Consider the following 10363-nt stretch of genomic DNA (forward strand, 5'->3'; position numbering starts at 1 on the left):
TGTTAATCTGTTTTATAACGTACTATTTTACTGAGCACATAAAAATAATAATAGTTTTATGAATATATTTTAATTTACATCATAATTTTGATCTTATGAAGGTGTTACAATTGCTATTCATTCAGAAGCTCCTTGGGCAGTGTTAATAGTAACACCAATTATGGAAAGAGCTCAAAAACTTAAATGCTCTCAATAAATTATTTTTCTTGACTCTACTAGTAGTGTTGACACCACTAGTAATAGCATAACGGTTATTTTAACACCATCTAAAGCTGGAGCCATACCAATAGCAATACTTATTCATGATGGAGAATCCGAAAGAAGTTACACAAATGCATTTACTTTATTGAAAGATAATTTTCCTCTTTGTTTTGGGGGCAACAGTGTAAGACATTTTGTATACTGTTTTATATACAGATTATAAAACTTTTATTTATGAATATTCCAATTTAAACAGCAAAATCTATAATGAATAAATACTATAATATTTTAAATTACTAAAATAAGTTATATAAATATTTATATGGTATTATTGAATATATATTACAATATATACTCAACAACCATGATATCAAATAGTTAGAAAAATATTTTTATAATTTAACTCTCAAATAAAAATCTTAAAAAAGATAAAAAAAAAATCTTAAACACATCTATAAATTACATAATACATCTTAAATACTTATAAATTAAGTTTTTTTAATTTAATTAGAGAATGGATTATGTAGTAAAAATCATACCATTGAAAATGTGTTTATAAGTTGATTATTTAATTTAATTATTTACAATATTGTTCTTTATATACCTATGCAGACACCTATGGTTTTTATGAGTGACGATTCTAGGGCAGAAAAAAACTCATTGCACTCTGTATGGCCTTCTGCTAAACAATTTCTTTGTCATTTTCACATGGCACAAGCTGAATGGCGTTGGTTACACAATACCAAAAATGGAATTAAACTAGCTGATCGTTGTTCACTGATGAGACTGTTCCAGAAAGTAAATTTCATAATTCTGTTATAAATAATTATATTTGAATAAAATGTCTAAGACTAATTATCATTACATAAAAGGTAATGTATGCAGACAACACACATGATTTAGAAAACTCAATAACTGAAATTCGTAATATGTCAACCAAATATAACAATTTTGTGCAACGTTTTGAAAATAATTATAATAGAAAAGAACAATGGATTAAATTATATAGACTAGATATTCTTTACCGAAATCATGAAACTAATAACTATGCAGAAGCGTCAATCAGAGTTATAAAAGATATACTTCTTAGTAGGACTAAAGCATATAATGCAGTAGCTTTAGTTGATTTTATTGTTAATGTCGGTGAAAATTATTTTATTTTACGTTTGCTTGATCATGCACATGATAGGCATTCTGAATCCCATAGACTATATAAAAAATTGTGCTCTAAAATAGAACATATTGTGAAGGATAATGTTAAACAATTAAATAATTGTACATTTTCTATACCAAGCGAATCAGATCCAAAAATTGTATATATAATAAATACTGAATTGGGTGTCTGTTCGTGCAAAATTGGATGTGCTGGAGCTTTTTGTAAGCATCAAGCATGGATTCATTAAATTTAAAAATACAGTTACCTAACCTACCACCTATTTCTCTCATTGAACGTCATGCTCTTGGTCTTTTAGCATTGGGTGATAAATGTCCAGAAGCAGCATTTTTCCTTGGTCTAAAAGAATGTCTTCCAGATACACCAGCTAACAATGAAATTACAAATGTCAAATATGGTATTGAGCAAAACCCAAGTAATGAAATAATAGATCCTTCGAATAGTGCTCAAAAAATAGTTCCTAATGTATCAAACAGTTCAGAGTTAATTGCTGAGACTGAAACTGAGTGGTTAAGATTACAAAAAATGGTGCCATCTTTACCACCCATTATGCTTCAAAAATTGACCAAAAATTTAAAAAATATAAAAACCAACCAACAATTTGCAAATTTTATTCATTCTGTTAACACGTCTGCAAGGACTATAAACAGAAGAGGTAAAATTAGAGTCCAGCCTACTTCTATCAGTAGAAGAAAAGGTAATATTACTCGAGGCTCAAAAAGAATTCCAGCAGGAAGGAGACCTGAACACTATATGGTTAGAGGGAAAATTAAAAAAGTTAACAACTTAGGTCAAAATATTTTAAAAAATATACCAAATGCCAAAAAACATTAAAATTTACTTAAGTATTGACTAAGATTTGTGATAAGATATGTAAATCTACCAATTTAAAATTAAATTACTTACCCAAAGAGCCAAAATATTATGTTACATATTTTTAAAAATATTGAATTTAAAGTATAAGTGAAATTAATTTGTTTCTGTATTATTAGAACTTGTATTGTGTAAATAGTTGTATTTCTATAATGAACAATTCATTTTTCAATATAATTTATATACACTATAAATGATGTTGAAATTGGTTTTATTTCAAATTAATAATAATAAATAAAGATAGTTATAGTGATAGTGTGATACACTGTTATCGCAATGATAACACAATATTTGGCGCTAATTTTAAACGGACCAATAAGAATAGCGTATTGAGACCAGGCGCTGGGACTATAGAGGGTTTGTAAATACGCCTCCGGGTTAGCTGTGGGTGTCGAAAGGCTGTTGTTATAGGAAGGGAATAAGGGTAACACCTAGGTATGAGGTGCAGACGAAGTGCAAGACACAAGTAATTTGGTTATTAGGAGGATAATGAAGTACGAGGTGCAGACAAAGTGCAAGACACAAGTACTCTGAAATGTTGTGGTACTGAGTAGATAGGTTAAAAAGGAATACACAAGGACTTTACTTTAAGCAGTAAGCTGGACAGCAACAATCGAGTACTGAGGCTGATGAATGACACAAGGCACTGGAGTCGACTAATCAAGATGGCCAGGTCTTTTGGGTTTTTATAATAATTTGAACTATTGCCAATTTGGCAATAAATATTATTTGTTAATTCATCAGTCTCAGGAAGCGGATGTGCTGTTTGTATTTTATTATAATAATTCTCACAATAATGTTGGTAACGGGACACCATCACAGACATATTAGGCACAAACTTACCATAGTAATTAATCATACCTTAGAAGGATTTAACTTCTGTTATGCTTGATGGTGTTGATACCTTTACAATATCTGATACTTTATCTTTTAGCCTTTAAACCTTCTTCATCAATTATGACCAAGATATTTGACAGTTGACTTAAATTCACATTTACTTCTATTCAGCTTGAAAACAGCTTCCCTACTACGTTTTAGGACTTCTATGACATTTTTTATGTGTTCTTCAGTATTTGTACCAGTAAATATCAAATTAACAACAAACAAGCAGTGAAAGAACAGTTTTGGAAAACCTTTTCGACTTCCCACTGAAAACAGGATGTGGCAGGTTTAATACCATATACCTTAACATCTAATAAACACCTTTATGTGTACTCTATGCTAACAACTTGCTCGTTTTCTGATCAACTTTTAGTAGATTGTAAGCTTTTTTGAAATCTAATTTAGTAAATTTCTTTCCTCCTTGCATACTAGCGAATAATTCACCAATTCTTGGGAATGTGTTATGTACATTATTAATATACTTATTGTTAGTTGTTTTATAATATGCACATAGCCATATATTACCATCCGCATCGCACCGTTTCCAGTGGTGTGCCCCAGACACAGTCATCACTTTTTTAATTACACTAGCCTCATCTAATTTATCTAATCCAACCAGAGCTTACAAAATAATGGGCTAACTCCATCCTCAATCTCTAAGTGGATTTCAAAATTTTTATTCTCCCCTAATTTGTTTTCAAAAACATCACTGAACTACTCTATCTTCTACATTTAAGTTGTTAACATTACTCATAACACCACCAATTGAAATGATACATTAAAAACTTCATAAGATCCCTTCTAAATATAGGATGTGCTTTTACGACTTTTAATTACAACAAAATTTCCATTAACAGTTTTACCTTTAAATTCAACTTTTGCCTTGAAGTCACCTAATCGTTCTAAAACTGAACCTTCAAAAAATGTAAAATGCCAATTATAAAAAAAAGTTATCTGTTATTACTGACATGGCTGCCTCAGAATCCATATCCATTTTTAACCTTAATATTATTAATTCTTACTTTTACAAATTTTAGAGGGACAAAATTTAACATACTAATGTTAAAGAAATTTAGCTTACTAAATTTACTGTTGTCATTATTATCAATACTGCTTAATACTATATTTCTGAAACTATTTTTATTTTTACAAACAATAGTTATGTGTCCATGGTTATTACAAAGCTTACATTTATAAAGATGATAAATAAAACCTTACCGCAATGGTTACAGGTAGAATTACCATTATAAACTTTTTTTCTTATTACTGGCATGTCCTCTTGCTATCTTGGTTTTACTCTTATAACCTTGCTGAAATTTATTGACTACTATTGATTCATTACCTGATTGAGCAACTGCAGCTTCTCTTTTCAACACTCTTCTTCAAATAGCCTGACTAATATATGCCCTTTAACCATTCCAGTGACAAACTTGTCTTACACTTTTTCTACTAAGTTGGCGCCAAATTGACATGTCATAGCTGTTTTCTTAATTCGTACATACCATACACTCACTTATATTTTTTTTTAAATCGTAAAATTTAATACACTCTCTAAAAATAGTAAGCTTTTTTTGCAATAAATTGCATAAAACTTTATATTAAATAGTATGCGCGGTAGTACCGGATCACATAATTCGCGTAACACCGCATAGGCTTTAGATCCAATAACTATGGTTAGCACGGGGAACTTGCGCTATTCTTTAATGAAATTTGACAGAAAAAAATTGATTGGCTGAATCAATTTGTAAATTGAAAGGCTGTTTCAATTTACAAATTCCAATCTTCGCCTATCTTATGCTTAGGCGCCGTGTCTATAGCGACAGATATCCTACTTACGCCAGAACTACACTCAGATGCGACTGAGGAGGGTTTTCCGTACATGTAGGATCCTTTTTTGGTGCCATACCAAGGTCCAATGCAGTAACAAAAGAAAATTAAATAAAAATATATAAAAAAAAAATAATAACTTCAGCGAACACTAATAATTTAGTTTACGCGTTTTTTATCCAATGAAATCCTCGTCACCACTGTAATATTCTAATATATACTGGAATAAACGAAACAATATTTTATACTTTATTACACTTATATTAGATTGTGTAACATTGAACAGAGTTAAATAATCTAAAGAATTACATGAATTATACAAAAGAAAGTAACGTGTTGTACATTTTTACATAAAAAAACTTTGACTATTATCTTTGTGATAACAGATATCACAATATGATACTTTTCTTTTTAAATAAAACAATTTTATTTCTCTCATAAAAAAGCGGTATATCTAATTACATTAAATAATTTTATACTAACAGTATTATTTTTGTTAAACAAAAAATTTTACTGCAACAAATTTCTCTACATAAAATCGGATTGTCCGAACAAACTACTGCACTCCTACAATTCGTTTGAAAGAATAAACAGATGATTTTGTGTATTTGCATCGATTAAAAAAAATGCAATGAAATTTAATTAATGATTTGCTTCTGTGCTAACGATGAAGATGATAATTGATTATCTAATTTCTTTTGAAGTAGATAATATAATTCGTACCTCGTTTTCACGCATGTTAAGTTCTTAAGAATAATTTTAAACATAATGATATGTTATTTGTTGTGATAACTAAATAAATTATACACTTAAAATTATATGTATTATGTTCTATAGATATTTGTAAATACGATACTGTTTGTTGTAACGTTATGACATTATAGTAGTTTATAGCATTAAATAGTGAACGGATAAGTATAACGGTATATGGGAATGATTAATACACACGCAGCATAACATCCTCAACTATCATTACGCTCCTGTTACGTTCACGTGCCGAACAAAATAATAAAAGAAAAGAAAGAAGACGCCACAGTTTAATAGTTTTTTAATAGCGTAACGCTGTTTATTCAAATTAACTCGTAAACAAAAAAAAAACAAGAATAATATTTTTTTACAATATGTAAACGTCGCTGTCTAATAGTGAAACGAAAACGGAGACTATATTTCGCAAAACGGACGAACAATAGTTTGTTGGTGTTACGAAGATGACTGGGCAGCGTATTGTTGCGGCAGATATTCGACCATTTTGAATTGGCCAACATAATGGCGGAATTCCTCGACGAAGGGGTGGGTGTTGTTGGTGTTGTTGCCGTTGGTCATGCTGAAAAACAACAAAAAAAAATTCTACTAGTGGTGGGGGGACTGGTCCGTTAAGAACACACCTTTACCGAGACGTTCGGCTAATTTAACTACTTTTTAACTCTTGGTTTTTGCATTCTACTGCGTTAGCACATTACCACGCGTGGGTGGTATATCGGTGTTGTCCATACCTGCCTACCACCGATTGATTGTCAAATTATATGTTGTAACATATAAAACGTTGGACGTTTTGTCGGAACTGGTTATGGGTTAATTTTCGTCCGTAGCGTGATTTTTTTTGTTTTGTTGTGTGCGCTGTAACATCGTAGTTTTTTTATATATTTTTTCATGCAAGTCCGCTACTGTAATTAATAATGTAATTTTTTTGTATTTCGGCGTCGGTTGAGTCTGCCTCATACTCTTTAGCTCTTCGGGCCTGGTAATATATATATTTTTTTTAAATGTTTTGAGCCATATTATTTTAGTGTGCCGTGTCATAATCACGTCTGGCGAATTTGTTTTGTTAATTTTTTGTAGGTATCCCTATACTTTTTTTTAGATCCCTCAACATGGAAAGCGTGTTACAATACCACCTGTCATGTTTTTTTGTGATTTTTTATATATGATTAGTATATACTATTAGTACAATATGGTGACGTAGTGCATTTTATTTCGGGGTGTCCCTACGTTTTGCAAGCTAATTCTAACTGCTTAAATCAGTCGCTTACTTGAGGCGTATACCCACCATCCTTATCGGTAATACTGAGCTTATAGCTGATGGGAAAAAAGTGTAAGTGTAATAATTTTTATTAATATCTAATTTTTTGCCTTGTGTTAATTAATTTTTTTTTTTTTATAATAAAGACCCTTTAATTTAACTTTACCATCATTTTATTTTTTTTTGCGTGTTTCATCTTCAATTGTCTCGTGTATTTTGTATTTTTTTTTCCTTCCAAAAATCAACTCCTCCTAGTATATGGTTAGGTGATAACTGTCACAAGGTTTTGGTATACATCAACTATCAACGACTCAACAAATATCAAATACAACTTATGTTAATTTTTAAGTCTATAACTATCTCAGTATTTAGTAATATCATGGCCTGTTCAACTATAAAAAACCATTTCCCTTTATTTCTTATTGTTAGTAGTAATTTAATTTAATAATGACTTTAATATTGGAACAATCTTTATATTTTTTTATATTAAATTGCTTTCAATGTACAATATTTTATTTTTTGTAAAAACCTACTGTGGTCCTATAGTACCTTGTCTCACCCAGTGGATTGGCGACCTTTATTTTGTATTTTTCAATGCTTTTTAGGCGTTGTGGCCTATTAATTCGATTTTTTTTATGATATTTGTAACTTTTCAACAAATTTTTCTAGCAAAATATTATTATAAAATTATGTATTGCATAAATTCTAATTGTCTTTTGTATATTATGAAGTAATAAAAATAAGAACCATTCAAGGTTATCAATTATATAATTTCCGTTATTTCATTTTCAGCACTATTAATTATATCATTGTTAAATGAAATGTTATCTATATTCTTAGTTCTGTCAAACTCCAGATCGTCTTGACTATAACGAACTATATTATGCAAAACTGAACATGCAACTATAATACCTATATAGCCCGGCTAGAAAATAGAAAATTTTGTGTAAAAAATGTTGACTATGTGCAATACTGTACTCAGGGGGTCTAGGGAATTTACCCTAGAAATTACGTTAAAAAGTTCAATTTTCTTAATTATAAATGTTCGAAATAATCAACTTAAAAGAACCAAAAAAATATGTTAAATATGACTTTTTAAATTGAAATTTTGTATGTATTATTTTTAACAGTTCAAAAATTAGAGGTGATAGAAAAAATTTGATTTGCACAGATTTGATAAAATTGTTTAGATAATTATATTTTTGTCTTTGATGAAAATTCCTTTAGACAAGTGTAATTACTCAAAATTAACAAAAAATTATTATCTAAAATGTTGAACTTTTCTGTTTGTTGTATTAAATCCATGACATAATGTTTTGCGATACGTTTATTCGGTCAACTCGTCTCTTCCATCTGCCGCCTTATTAGAGTACCCTGTTATCTAGCTAGGGTACAAGGTCAAATGATCTCTCTAAATTCTAACATCTTACGTGCATTTACACGTTATGATATATGGTTTTTTGGCCAAATTTCTTCTTAGGTCTACACGAATCCTTTTTAACATAACTAGTTAAAAATTTTGCGTAATCCTATACTACCAATTCATAGACATAAGGTTTTATCAGTATCATCCTATAAAACTTGAAGATGGGAAACTCAAACCGAACCTATTTACAAAAGGGCAAGAGAAAAGATATTTTTAAAGCTTAAATTTTATTTGGTTTTTACAAATGAATTGATATTTGGCTGATAAATAACTCTCCAGTAAAATTCTTGTAAACACCGTTATTAACTAAGAATTTCACACAGAAATTGTTATTTTTGAATCATGGCTACAGAGTAAAATAAACAAAGATGATTATTCAAATTATTTGAAAATGAATCATAAATTATACAAACATGTCTTATTACTTTAAAGGATTAATTTCTTGTTTATTCTTTATTATACATGATATTAGTGCATCAAATTTGAAATCGCATAATTTTTGCACTAGACGTTCAAATGGAGATAATATTTATATTAAATGCAAGCAAGCTCAGTTTAATGGAACTCATCAAAGTCCTATACTTGAGTATTTAGATGAAAAATTTCCTGATGTAATATTGGATATACGTCAAAAAATTTTGTCTGTTGACATAAAATTTGAAAATTTCAATGATGTTCATGTGTGTAAAATTATTATTACATAATAACTTTAATTTTAAATCAACTTATACATCAAATTTTTCTACTTTCTTATCAATTCATTAGAGAACTATTAACATCTAGGTATACAACCTAGATGCGATGGATAAATGTATTGACTTGATGCATTTTCAAAACTAAAGTTTTTCAAAAGTTTTTTAATATATATTTTCAATAATACATTCATTGATTTTATAACTTTAATGAGATTTAATTATAAAAATCAGTGGCGGATTAAGCTTTTTGCTGGCCTAGGCCCTTTTTGATCAACAAAATTCTATATATTTTAATTCACAATTGTTTTTTAAATATAGCTTTTATTTTATTTAAATATTATCATTAAATAATACAAACAATTTTCTATTAAACTCTAGCATAACAAATAATAATAATAAACATTTTTCTCAAACTATCCATTGCTCAATTTGTAAATCTCTTCTTCCTGTCTTTTGTCCAAGCAAAAGCATTTATACATTGAGTCTATTTTGGTCCAGACTTGCCCGTAATTAAGATTTAACTCTTCTCAAGGTTGAAAAAGAGTAATCTTAATGAGTAATCTCATCAAAGATACAAAAGTAAAATATTATTTAGTAATTCCAAAAGAAGATTATCAATTTGATTGTTTCTTTTTAATAACCTTATTCGATGGAAAATATAATTTATTCTATCCCAATATTAATAATGCGCCTTCAACTTGAAAAGTCAATGACAAAATGAATTATATTATAATCCAAATAAAACTTTTAATAAATTAAAAACAATCAGAACCAATTTAAAAATAAATTTTTGGTATATTTCTTCGGCTCTTAAATTTCATTGTTGTGAATATTTTTCCGCCCTCCCAGATCGTGCCGCCCTAGGCCCGAGCCTCTGGGGCTTAAGCAGTACAAATCACTGATACAAATTATGATGATTTGAAACTATTTAATAAGTCCGCGTTTATTTATATTTTCTCAATTCAACTCACTTCTGAATTCAATAAAAATAAATAGCTGGTAAGGCTACAATTTTTAACTTCGATGCGAAGTTGAAAAGTTATTAAATTTACTATTATGTGTTTTTCTTTTTATTTATTTTTTTTTTTTGTATGTGTTACCACTAAATCTCAGACCTCGCTGGACCGATTTTTATGAACAATACACAAATTGTATCTAGTCGAAGACATGACTCTCAAAAATTTTAAAAATTACCTCGTTCCTCTTAAATGGGAGAAATCCCCCAAAAAATTACAATTTTAAAAATCGGTAATTTTCGACATTTT

The 10363-nt window shown here is 29.1% G+C and overlaps 1 long non-coding RNA gene and 1 pseudogene across 2 annotated transcripts; one reads left to right on the forward strand and one right to left on the reverse strand.

Moving 5' to 3' along the window:
- Positions 1 to 247: 247 nt before the first annotated feature.
- On the reverse strand, positions 248 to 5266 carry LOC126899846 (uncharacterized). 2 transcript variants are annotated; one of them, XR_007702717.1, is made up of 4 exons: positions 3110 to 5266; positions 1623 to 1835; positions 806 to 1014; positions 248 to 463 (listed from the first exon to the last, which is right to left on the reverse strand). It is a non-coding gene; the product is annotated as an uncharacterized LOC126899846 (long non-coding RNA). The 2 variants fall into 2 exon arrangements; XR_007702716.1 differs by lacking the exon at positions 248 to 463 and having other exon boundaries at positions 903 to 1014; positions 1632 to 1835.
- Positions 808 to 2622, forward strand: LOC126899811 (uncharacterized; annotated as a pseudogene).
- Positions 5267 to 10363: the final 5097 nt, after the last annotated feature.

The sequence above is a fragment of the Daktulosphaira vitifoliae genome, unplaced genomic scaffold, assembly GCF_025091365.1.
Source record: "Daktulosphaira vitifoliae isolate Bord-2020 unplaced genomic scaffold, ASM2509136v1 Scaffold_2, whole genome shotgun sequence".
NCBI lineage: Eukaryota > Metazoa > Arthropoda > Insecta > Hemiptera > Phylloxeridae > Daktulosphaira > Daktulosphaira vitifoliae.